The 12,370-nt window shown below is 46.8% G+C and overlaps 1 long non-coding RNA gene across 1 annotated transcript; it reads left to right on the top strand.

The window, feature by feature from the left end:
- The first annotated feature begins 8,176 nt into the window (after positions 1 to 8,176).
- LOC101980204 lies at positions 8,177 to 12,134 on the top strand. The gene is made up of 4 exons (XR_258847.3): positions 8,177 to 8,256; positions 8,813 to 8,989; positions 10,801 to 10,925; positions 12,038 to 12,134. It is a non-coding gene; the product is annotated as an uncharacterized LOC101980204 (long non-coding RNA).
- Positions 12,135 to 12,370: the final 236 nt, after the last annotated feature.

Raw genomic sequence — 12,370 nt, 5'->3', positions numbered from 1 at the left:
GCAGGCCAGAAGAGGGCACCAGACCTCATTACAGATGGTTGTGAGCCACCATGTGGTTGCCGGGAATTGAACTCAGGACCTTTGGAAGAGCAGGCTATGCTCTTAACCATTGAGCCATCTCTCCAGCCCCGACAAGGATTCTTTAAATTGAGTATAGAGTACCTGGTAAACTAGTCTGCGGCCATCACTGGAGCAAGGATGGTGGGGTACCTAACACCCCTCTCCATCCATGGAGTCTGTGGGAGGCTCTTTCTAGCCCTTCTCATTAGCCTCATCTACTGGCACTTCCTTGGGGAGATCAGAGTACACCTCCAGATGACTTCCTTGTGTGTGTGTATGTGTGTGTGTGTACCTGAGTACACACGCACATGCGTATGTTATGTATATGAAGGTCAGAGTTGACACTGTCTTCTTTAATTCCTTTCTCTCTTATTTGTGTGTTTGTGGTCTTTGTTTGCATCCATGAACATACATACAGAGACCAGAGAAAGATGTTAAGTGACTGCAGGGTCACTCTTTGCCTTATTCCATTAAGACAGAGTCTCCTGACAACTGAAGCACCCGATTTCAGTCTCTGCCCTTCCCTAGTGCTGGGGGTTCACAGGAATGCACAGCCACCATGCCCGTCTTTATGTGTGTGCTGGAGATTTGAAGTCATTCCTCATGCTCTTGGCTGCTGAGCCATCCCCTTGGCTTCATATCCCACTTTGTCCTGCTGGCCCTGTGATCAGAGAGCATCTTTGCCTCCTCTCTCTCGCTCCTCTGAAGGGATGAGATCCATTCTCCGTGACCTTGCACTGCTGTGAACGGCAGCTCTGTGGATAAAATTTCCTTCTCCTGACTTTGAATATATATTTTCTTGAATCTGCAGCAGGAGGCAGCTGCCAGGAAGGAACTTGTCAATAGATTTGCCTTTGAGACGGGAAAGGAGAGGACACACGCCACACATTCACACCTTGCCCCACGGCACCCCAAATTCTCACTGCTGCATCCTTGGGTCAATATTGAATTTGGGGCATTTTTTTAAACATATTCCTCCAGCCATTCCCAATATTATAACACATTATATATTCATGCATAGACTGCCTACCCAGGATTCATGCTTCTTCCTACCACCCCAAACCTCCTTTCTGGGGTTCTCCCCTTTTCTAAGCAGCTATTGGGCTGAGAGAAAGCATATTCCCTCCTGCCCACCCACTCACAAACTGCTTCAGCATGGGAGTAGGTTATACAACTCAAGCTAAGGGAGATGTCTTATTTTTTTGCCCTTGTCCTTGGTTCAAGGGTGAACATTATGCGCAGAGCTAGCAGGAATGTCTTTCCCTCTCTCCTCTCACTGTCTATGAACGTGGGAGCATGATGACTTAGAACCTGGATTTCAGCTCCAAGCACCTCCAACTATGGGATCAGACTCCCCCTTTTGGCCACTGTGAGCATCTGCACACATATGCACATACACATAAACATACACACATACACATAATGAAAATCAAAACTAAACATTTGAAAACAAAGCATCCTAGCACCTTGTTTTAGTTTTATTTCTGGTCCCATGATAGAATAGCCTGATCAAAAAGCAAGGGATATTTTAGCTTCTAATTCCAGGTTACAGAATAGCAGGTGAGTTAACGCAGCTAGCAAGAGCAGAAGGAAATTGTGTGTGTGTGTGTGTGTATGTGTGTGTGTGTGTGTGTGTGTGCTTTGTACTCATTTAGCTTTCTCCACAATTACACAGTCCAGGACCCCAAGCCCCAAACCAGGGAATGGTGCCGCCCACAGTGGGCTAATCCTCTCACAGTAATTACAGACAGTCAAGGCAATCCCCCATAGACATATCCCCAGGCCAGCCTGAGCATAGACAAATCCTTACCGTCACTTTCTTCCCAGGCAATTCCACATCGTCTCAAGTTGACCATTACACGACTAACGTTCACACACCCCAAAGCTCTCACTCCAGAACTTTCCTGCTGTGTTCTTCTGTTCTGACTACATTTGTTAATGTGGAGGGTTGTGTTTATTACATCAGCTGCCAAAATGATATAGGGTTATTTCCCTGTTTAATACTCACAATAACTCATTGAAGTAAATTCCCTTATCCTTATTTTTGAGTCTGAAGAAACCAAAGAACAGAGAGGTTGGTAACTCGCCTGTAGCCACACAGGTGGAAGATATGGATGCCCCATCAGAAGCCCAGGAACCTGATTCCTGGGCATGAGTATCATCAGTGCCTTAACAGTGGTAACGACACTTAAAGAGATCGTCTCTCCCCCCTCAGCAACTGTCTACTAACTGTCTACTGCCTCTAGAATGTCAGGCAAGGGTTGGGCCATGGGAGCCCCATCCCTCTTCAAGACAGAACGTCAACAGGCCCAATTTTCTAAAGGTGGGGTTAAGGCAACATTTCACTGTGTAGACAAGGCAGTCCTTACTCTCACAATCCTCCTGCCTCCACCTCCTCAGTGCTGGGATCACAGGCATGTTCTGTCATGCCTGACTCTGTGCACACACTCTTTACTCTTACTTGACTTCTCAATATTCTCATTCTGCATTTCTTGTCGGAATTACCTTTGTGTTGGTCCTCGGCAGAGCCCAGGGGGATCAAGATGCACTTGGTGTCCAAAGAGTTGTATTGGTTACTTTTCTCATTGCCTGGCAGTAGCAACCTAAGGAAGGGAGGGCTTGTTGCTTTTTGTTTTTATGTTAGTGAGCACACATGTACATATGTGTGTAGGCCAAAGGTTGGTGTCCAGCGTCTTCTATGATCACTCTCCACCTCACGTATGGGCAGGGTCTCCCACTGGTAGCCAGAACCAGCTTGTTAGGGGGTGGAGAAGAGCATCACATGTATGCATCACATGTGTTGAGGTTACAGGTGGGCTTCCATGGCCACCTGGAATTACACGGGTTCTGAGGATCCAAACTCAGGTCACCATGCTTGTGTGGCAAGCGCTTTACCTGCTGGGTCATCTCTCCAGACCCCAGGGTATCATTCTGACTCATGAATTTGGAAGGAGTACGGTGCTTTGGTTTAGAAAGTTATGGCGGAATGAATCTGAGATGGTTGACCACGTTGAATCTGCAGGCAGGATGGCAAGAGTAAATGCTGTGTTCAGCTCACTTTCGAAAAACCCCAGCCTGCAGCATGGACATGTGATCAACTATGTTTATAGCAGCATTGTTTGTCATAGCCAGAACCTGGAAACAACCTAAATGCCCCTCAACCAAAGAATGGATAGGAAAATTTGGGACATTTATACAATGGAGTACTACACAGCAGAAAAAATGTCTTGAAATTTACAGACAAATGGATGGATCTAGAAAACACCACATTGAGTGAGGTAATCCAGACACAGAAAGACAAATATCATATGTACTCACTCATAAGTGGATTTTAGACATAAAGCAAAGAAACCCAGCCTACAGGTCACAATCCCAGAGAACTTAGACAACAATGAGGACACTAAGAGAGACATACATGAATCTAATCTACATAGGAAATAGAAAAAGACAAGATCTCCTGAGTAAATTGGGAGCATGGGTATCATGGGAAAGGGTTGAGGAGGAGGGGAGAGGCAGGGAGGGAAGCAGAGAAAAATGTATAGCTCAATAAAATCAATTAAAAAAAGAAATTTTAAAATAAAAAAGAAACAAAGGAAAGTGGAAATTCCAATGGGTGACTTGTACGCCCACAGGCTGTGATACAAACCAGCTAAAGGCAACACACTGTGGCACCACCTACTGGCCAGAGTAATTTTTGTTCTGATATTTGTGTGTGTGTGTGTGTGTGTGTGTGTGTGTGTGCGCGCGCGCACACACACACACACACACACGGGCGGGCACATAGATCAGAGACTAGTTTGTGGGAGCCAATCCTCTCCTACCATTATGTGGGTTCTGAGGAAGAAACTCAGGTTGTTAGGGCAGCCAGCACCCTTACCTTCTGAGCCACCTGGCAGGCCCTGTTTGACTGTTTTCTTCAGTATAGCTTTCAATCAGGTATAACTCACCTCTCCCAATTCATCCAGGGCTGCTGATATCATGACAAACCAAAACAAGCCAGCAAAGCACTTCTGCCACATTCCTCCCCCCACCCATCTGTTTTTCCATGGAAAAAATCCCCATGATTAATACATGTTTCCTGCATGAACAGCAATTGAATCTCTATGTCTCTCTGTGTGTGTTTGTGAGCATGTGTGTAGAGGCCAGAGGTCAACCTCTGGTGTCATTCCTCAGGAGACACCCGTTTTGTCTTTATGTTTGAAAATTCTTTGGCCAAGTGATGGCGGTTCATGCCTTTAATCCCAGCACATGGGAGGCAGAGGCAGAGACGGGTGGATCTCTCTGAGTTCGAGGCCAGTCTGGTTAACAAAGTGAGTTCCTGGACAGGTTCCAAAGCTACAGAGAGAAACCCTGTCTCAAAATAACCAAAAGCATCCTTTAGGTGTATCTGTGTTGTCCATGCACGTGTGTGATGGGGTGCCTTCACCGTGTGTTTGCAGAGATTAGAGGAGGCTCCCCACGTCATTCTCTACCGCTTTCCAAGTATTTCCCTAAAGCAGCTTTTCTTGTTGAAACTGGAGCTCTTGTTTTTTCCTCTCGGCTGACAACCAACAAGTCCCAGTGATCCTCCTGTCTTCAACACCTCAGTGCTGGGGTTGAAACTCCACAGGGAACCACCTCTGCCTTGGTACAGGAAAACTGGAAGATAAACTCTGGTCCTCAAGGTTGCAGATCAAGCTCTTACCCCTTGACCCATCATGCCAGTCCCCACTCTTTTTTTCTTTTTAAAGACGTTTTCACTGGGACATGGAGCTCACCCATCAGCCCAGACGTGCTGGTCAGCCAGCCCCTTGAATCTTCCTGGTTCTGGCCTACCAGCACTGGGATTACAGGAGAATAACACCATGTCCAGCTCCCATCCATCCCCCAGAAACAAGGTCTCTCTATGTAGCCCTGGCTGTCCTGGAACTCACTAAGTAAACCAGGCTGGCCTTGAACTCACAGAGATCCACCTGCTTCTGCGTTCTAAGTGCTGGGATTAAAGGCTTGTGCCATTATGCTGGCTATGTTTGATTTTTTTAAGGGGTTGTGTGTATTGTGGCAGGTAATTTGCCATCTGAGTTGTGTCCCCCAGCCCAGCTAGGAAGTCTGTATCCCATTTCCATATCACCTCTAACATTCCTCCCAGGGAAAAGCGATCATGGTGTAAAAGGTGGCTGATCCTGTCAACTGATCTCATGACAGGTTAAAAAAAAACCCAACTTGATATCACAGGTCCAGTTTCAGGGGTTGACAGGAAGGTCTAAGAATAATTCTAGGAAGAAGCCTTCATTCCACACATCAAAGGCAACTCAGTACTTTCTAGAAGACTAAAGTAAGATACTTGGATTTAGGCTCCAGTGTATTTTTTTTCTTTGCTCTTATAAAACAGATGCCAGTGTTTGTGATCGAAAGTTCTGAGGGGTGCAGAAGAAAATACAGTTCAAGTTGCACTTGGTTTTCAAAAGCCAGCAAAGCACTGAGAAATTTATCCAGAACTTGTATTTTAGAGACAGGGTTCTGTTATATATAAGCTGGGTTTCCTTTGACTCCTCAACCTCCTGACTGTGGGGGTTACAGGACAGCATCTATGTAGGCCATGGTGGCCTCAAACTCATGATTCTCTTTTTCAGCCTCATGAACCTCTTTCCTCTGTGCCCCCACCCTGGAGTCAACTTCAGCAGTTTCTTTTGCTTGACTGCTATGCTTCCTTGACCTAGAACAGCAGCTGGCACTATTAGCCAATATGTGTTTGTGGAATGAATACATATACATAATGCAAAATGAGTTTTTGCCAGGCCTGTATTCCCAGCACTCATGAAGGAGACCCAATAGGCTTGTGTGGGGTATACCATGAGAGTTGTCTCCCTATCAAAGAGAGAGAGAGAGAGAGAGAGAGAGAGAGAGAGAGAGAGAGAGAGAGGAAGGAGTTTGCAGAACATATACTAAAGAATGGTAATTCCGGCTGGGCAATGGTGGTGCATGCCTTTAATCCCAGCACTTGGGAGGCAGAGGCGGGCGGACCTCTGCGAGTTCAAGGCCAGTCTGGTCTACAAGAGCTAGCTCCAGGACAGGCAGGCTCCAAAGCTACAGAGTAAACTCTGTCTCAAAAAAACAAAAACAAACTAACAAAAAAAGGTAATTCCACTGTGAAATGATTTGGAAGAGATGGCAACCAAAGATTATTGTTTTGGATAATTTGATTCATTTCCATTCCCTTCCCTTCTTTCTGTGTTTAATGAAAGGCAATGAAGCACAAGAAAAAGGGATGATTGACCTGAGATTCAAAGTTAGTCTGAACTGAGAAAACCAGAAAGGGATGGGGATAAAACTCTGAACTCATGTGGGTAAAAAGACAAACATTCGAAATATTTGATTACCAGCTAAGGGTTAACTGTCAGGCTGGAGCCCGCTGGAGACCTTGATGAAATCTAGCCTATTCTGGGTGTGAGATGATCTCTGCATGCAACCATTCTTCTAGGTCTCACCTCGCCTGCCCGTTCTGTGTTTGCAAGTTTGCAAAAGCCACGGATACAATATATTTAGAAAGATATGATTTTTTTCTAAAAGGAAAAAGAAATCAAGAAGCTGGGGTAGACAGCAAAGCAAACAGGAAGAATGAGCTTTGAGGTCGGCGGCTAGAGATCAGACATTCTTCCTCAAAGAGAACCTGTTTTTCAGAGGTGTCGAGAATAGCTCTTAGAGGATCTGCAGGCGTCCAGAGCAGAGCCACATCCACAAGGACCTGCTCAGTGCTATGTTTGGAAGCTGCCCTTCTCACCCCAAGGCTGTCTAACATCAAAACAGCCTGTTCATCCTCAGGGATTCCAGCCAAACAATGGCCACTGCGCCCCAGGAAGGATGCTCAGAGCTGCACATGGAGACAGCAGGAGCCAGGGACTTGCACACAGCAGAATCTGAACTCACATTGGGGACATATTGTGACTTCTGCAGTGGAAGATGCTGGGACTGGACCAGATCCCAATAATGTGGCTGGCTAAGACACACCGGTAAGACACAGATCCTCTGCTAGGGTACCTGCTGGTTGTCCGAGCCACTACCAAGCTCCTCCCACGACACAGAAAGACCCAGGCTGTTTGGCACAGCCCAGCAGTTCTCCTGCACCAGATCCAAGACTTTATTTATTTATTTATTTATTTATTTATTTATTTATTTATTTCTGGCAAAGGTGCTAGAAAATTCCAGTTCCTGTGTTGAATGTGGTTGTGTATGCCTGTCACCCCAACAAAAGAAAGGCTGAGACAAGGAGGTGCAAAAGCTCAAGGCCATCTTGGTACAGTGTGGTGGGACCTTAGCTTTGTTTGCTCATTTGTTTTAGGCAAGGTCTAGCTATGTATCCATGGCTGGTCTGGGATTCATTATGTAGACTAGATTGGCCTTAGATGTAGAGATTCACCTGCCTCTGCCTCCTGAGTGCCAGGATTAAAGGCGTGCACCACTATGGCTGGCAGAGACCTTAGTTGTTTTTTGTTTGTTTGTTTTTGTTTCTTCGAGACAGGGTTTCTCTGTAGCTTTGGGGTCTGTCCTGGAACTCGCTCTATAGACCAGGCTCTATAGACCTCTAATTCACAGAGATTCACCTTGCCTCTGCCTCCAGAGTGCTGAGATTAAAGGCTTAGGTCAGCACCGCCTGGCGTGGAAACCTTAGTTTTAAATAGAAATTTTTTTAAAGAAAAAGAAAATAGCTTTTCTATGCATGTTCATACAAGAAATCCGAATTAAACTCAGCGGGTAACAACAAACAAACACCCAAGAATCAAATAAAAGCCACAGAAGTGGGATGGGGGCTTTGTGAACTGAAGGAGTCGGTAGGGGGCGAATGAGAGTAGTCTGTGGAATGACCAAGACTCATTTCAGACGCGTAGGAAAATGTCAAGTAATGATAAAGGAGGAAAGGAAGAGAGGAAGGGATCGGAGAGGAAGAGGGAGGGAGACAGACGTTAAAAGCGAAGGGGAAGGGAAGGAGAAATAAAATCAATGAAGCTAGGCGAGGAAAAAGAAAAACAAACAAAAAACAAAAACAGAATGTACTAGCGGCTCCAGAGTCTAAGCCCCCAAATTCCCAGCCTCGGGCAGCTATTTCCGTCGGAAGTTATCCTTGTCGCGGGCACTGATGACGCCATGGACGCGCCGGAAAACCCGGGAGTGCTCGGGATGGCGCCAGCTGGGAGTAGCTGACAGTTGGCTGGGTTTGGGGTAAGGCAGCTTCGGAAGGCTCAGTCTGCACCCCGTGTTTAAACCTCCTGGCTATGTGTGGGATCACAGTCCTCCGAGCCCCCTGCACCCCGCTTCTTGTGCTCTCCTCCCAGTCGGCTGTCCTCCTGGTCCTCATTCGGGGCTCCGGACGCAGCTACGGTCTCCCAACCTGCTACAGAGCTTCCCTTATCTCCTCTGAGCCTGATGCATCCCGGATCTGGCCACAGGATGGCCTCCATTCACCACTACCTCTCCCCGGTCCCACCACAGCGTGAGCTCAAGTTTGCGAAAGTCTTGAATATAATGTATTCGGAAAGCATCCAGCAAGGGAAAACTATCCGGGACCTCACGGAGGCAGTCTCGGCGCCTCAGAGAGACCCATAGTGATAGTGACAGCAATAGGGACGATAGATCCAAAACAACTGGACTTTAACTTTTCGTCCCAGTTCAGCAGCGGCGCAGTAGTCTCTACTTCCAAACGCTTTTCGCAGTGCATACCCCCCCCCCCCAACTGATACTTAACATTGTGTAAGCGTGCATTTGGTTGTCTCCGCAGCTTGTTCTGGAACAACCATGTCGCCGTCTTTCCACGTTCCAGACGCACAGCGCTATCCACGCAGAGGTGCTATCTGAGTTCTCCGTGGATGTGGCCGAGAAGAATGAATGCTGGAGGAGCCTCCGGAACAGTGTCGGACCGAGAGAAATATGTAGGCGGGAGATCTTCTGTTGCCTTGTGAGAATGGCCTGTTTTGTTCCCTCTTTTGTTAATCGTTTCTGGTTTGATTATCTGAGTTGGAATGTTGACCCAGAATCCTGCCTGGTAAAGCCAATGCCACCATTTCCAGTTTCTAACACAGGTCTTTGTATTCTGGTTCTTGTGGTGATCCGTGACAGTGTGGCCACTGACCTGATTAATAGCACATGATGCCTGATTCTGGGTGTGGGACCCTCATTACTTTTAGGAATTGCTCATTCTGATGAGGTCCACAGGTTCTTGGGGGGAAGGGGAACTTTATCAGTGCCTATGTGAATACTTAAGATAGTAAAAGATTTTGTTATGGGTGCATCTCTGTGATCCCAATAATCTGAAAGCTGATGCAGCAGAATTCTGAGTTCCAAGATAGCCAGAGGTGCGTAGTGAGACCCTGTCTCAAAAAAGCGAAAACAAAACAAAAACAAATGAGGGGTTGGGAGGTGGCTCTGTTGATAATGCCTTGTAATCTTGAGGACTCAAACTTGATGACCAGACCTTATGTTAAAGCAAAAAGTTGAGGGGCTGGGAGATAGTTCAGTGGGCAAGAGTGCTTACTTGGTAAGCATCAGGTCCCGACATCTTCCTCATGTCTGCAGACACACACCTTCAAGTACCCACTCTAAACAATAGATACCAAAGTAAATACATAGTAAAATAAAAGCTACCTTCTCATCTTATTTAAAAAAGAAAGAAAGAAAATAGAATGTGGTGTGCAGCAGAGGTCTGTAATCCCAGCCCAGGGGAGGAGGTGTCAGTGGCGTCTGTCAGACCTGCTGGCCAGCCAGTCCTGCTGAGTCTGAGAGCTACGGGCTCTGAGAGGGCGCATACCTCAAATAAATATAGGTAAGGGCTGAGTGGTAGCTTAATCATAGATTGCTTGCCCAGCACACATGAAGCCCTAGGTTCTTGTCCTATTGACTTGACGTTGCCTTGTCCAATGCTTTGGGATAGAGCGCTAGCTTAGAGAGCGAAGTACTTGTCTTGCAGTGTGAAGGCCAGAGTTCAAATCCCCAGGACTATGTCAAACCTGATGTAGTAGTATGTATCTATGTAATTCCAGTTTTCTCACCGTGCACACAGCAGGAGGGTCACCAGAAACACACAGGCCAGCTGGCCTGACGTACCCCACAGAGAACAGACAGCAAGGTGGGGGAGGAGGGCCAACACCAGAGTTGTCTTCTGACAGCCACGTCCATGCTGTGGCATGATCCATCCACTTAGACAAACGCACATACACACATGTTCAAATATTAAAATCTGGGTATGTTCGTGCATGCCTTCATCCCAGCCTTTCGCACACAGAAGCAGGTGAATCTCTGCTGAGGCCAGACTGATCTGCATAGTGAGACCCGGTCTCAAACAATAACAAAAAAGAAAACTAAGCCCCAGGACTAGTGAGATGTTTCAGTGGGTAAGGGCTCCTGCTGCCAAGCCTCATGAACCGGAGTTTAATTCCCAGGACTCATATGGTGGATGGAGAGAAATAACGCCTGAAAGTTGTTCTTTGCACACACACAGACTAATAAATAAATAAATAAAATGCAATTTAAAATAAAATGGAGCATAATTGAGGGAGCTATGTCAACCTCTGGCTTGAGCACACATAAACATGTCTATGTTCATCTGTAGACACACGTGCACACACAAACAAGTACACACACAGCCCACAGACAAGCTAATAAAAGGGATTTGTTGCCCTGAAGGCAGACCCCAGTGTTCATCCTGAGGCAAGTTATACTTGGCGGGATAACTCCCGCAGTTGCAGTCACTAATGCTGTCTTTCCCTGCAGCCTCCAGCATGGACTTCCTGGTCCTCTTCTTGTTCTACCTGGCCTTCCTATTGATTGGCATTGTCATGATCTGCATCTTCACAAAGAGCCAGCGTTTGAAAGGCCTGGTCCTGGAAGGAGCACAGGTAGCAATCCTTGGATACCGCTGAAGTTTGATACTAGACTGTAGGCATAGTCGGAAATGCTCACTGGGCCAGGTCTTGGGAGTCTTCCCTTCAATCCCAGCTGTTGGGAAGCTGATGCAGGAGGACTGGGAATTCAAGGCCAGTTGGGGCTACACAGAAAGATCCCGTGTCCAAACGAACAAAAAGTCATCTTGCTATTTTGCTTTGAGAGGGGTCTAATTTTCAAGGTTGACTGGGAGGAGGGGGACATATAAACAGAACACAGAGAATCCTAATGCCCACTGTCATTGACGTCATACCATCTACCTTCCTTCGGGGACAAAAGCTAAATGGGGGCGAGTGGCCATGAGGAGAGCTTGACTTGGGAGGACTCTGGGGATCTGGAGGTGAACTTTGAACACGGAGTGGAACCCAGAGTAAGGAAACGGCAGCTTTCACACCAGCCTCTGCCCACTCCCTTTTCTTCAAAGACTCTGGCACATACATTCTTTGCAGTCAAAGAAATGGAGAAGTTGTCTACACCTCCTAAATCTCCACACTTAGGAAACTGAGGCAGGAGGATCATACATTCTAGGCTAGCTTAGGTGACATGATGAGACTGTTTCATAAAAAGAGGGGGAGCTGAGGAGATGGTTGAGTAGGTAGAGTGCTGGCCATGCAGCCGTAACGACTGAGTTCAGATCTCCGGAACGCGCAATAGTGCTGGCTGTGGTGGTGGCCAGCCTGTAATTTCAGTACTTGGAGGCAATAACAGGAAAGCCGCAGGGCAAACTGGCTGGCTAGACCAGCCAGATGGTGAGCTCGGAGAGACCCTGTACCAGTATGTAAGGTGGAGAGCAACCAAGGAAGATACCTGACACCAACCTCTGACCACATACATGTGCACATGTGTAGACAGAAAGACACTGCACACGCGTGCACCATAACAACGTGAGCAAGTTGGCTGAAAGAAAAGGTATAGAAATAAGCCCTCTTTGTTCTCTTGGACTGCTTTTTCGCCATATGAAGGAACAGTGGCTAGGATCACCATCGTTGGTGGTTGCCTGTGGAAAATCTCACTTGTGCAGGAGTGAGGGGAATGAGAAGTGAGGCCGACCCTTCTGTGATTTCAGGTGTGCTCCTGCGTAATCCCACAATGTCTTCAGAGGGCCGGCCGGAGGCTTCTTCATCAGCTCTTCCACACACGGTATTTGTGGCTCAGGGTTTAAATATGGCCATATTCAGTCTGGGTGACTGAGTGTTGCCTTTCCATAGCTTCTGGAAGTGTCTTGTGGTTTTCAGCATAGAATGGGAAGGATCCTGGAAGTTTCCAGAGTGCTGGGTTTGGGACGTCTCCTGACAGATCATTTACCATTTGTCTCTGAGCTTTGAAGATGCCTGATTTTATTTTATTTTTTTAAAGTTAAACTTTCTTTTCTTTTTGTTTCTTTGGGGTTTTTTTGTTT

The sequence above is a fragment of the Microtus ochrogaster genome, unplaced genomic scaffold (assembly GCF_000317375.1).
Source record: "Microtus ochrogaster isolate Prairie Vole_2 unplaced genomic scaffold, MicOch1.0 UNK27, whole genome shotgun sequence".
NCBI lineage: Eukaryota > Metazoa > Chordata > Mammalia > Rodentia > Cricetidae > Microtus > Microtus ochrogaster.
The sequence above is the reverse complement of the archived record's forward strand: the minus strand, read 5'-3'. Positions and strand labels throughout refer to the sequence as shown.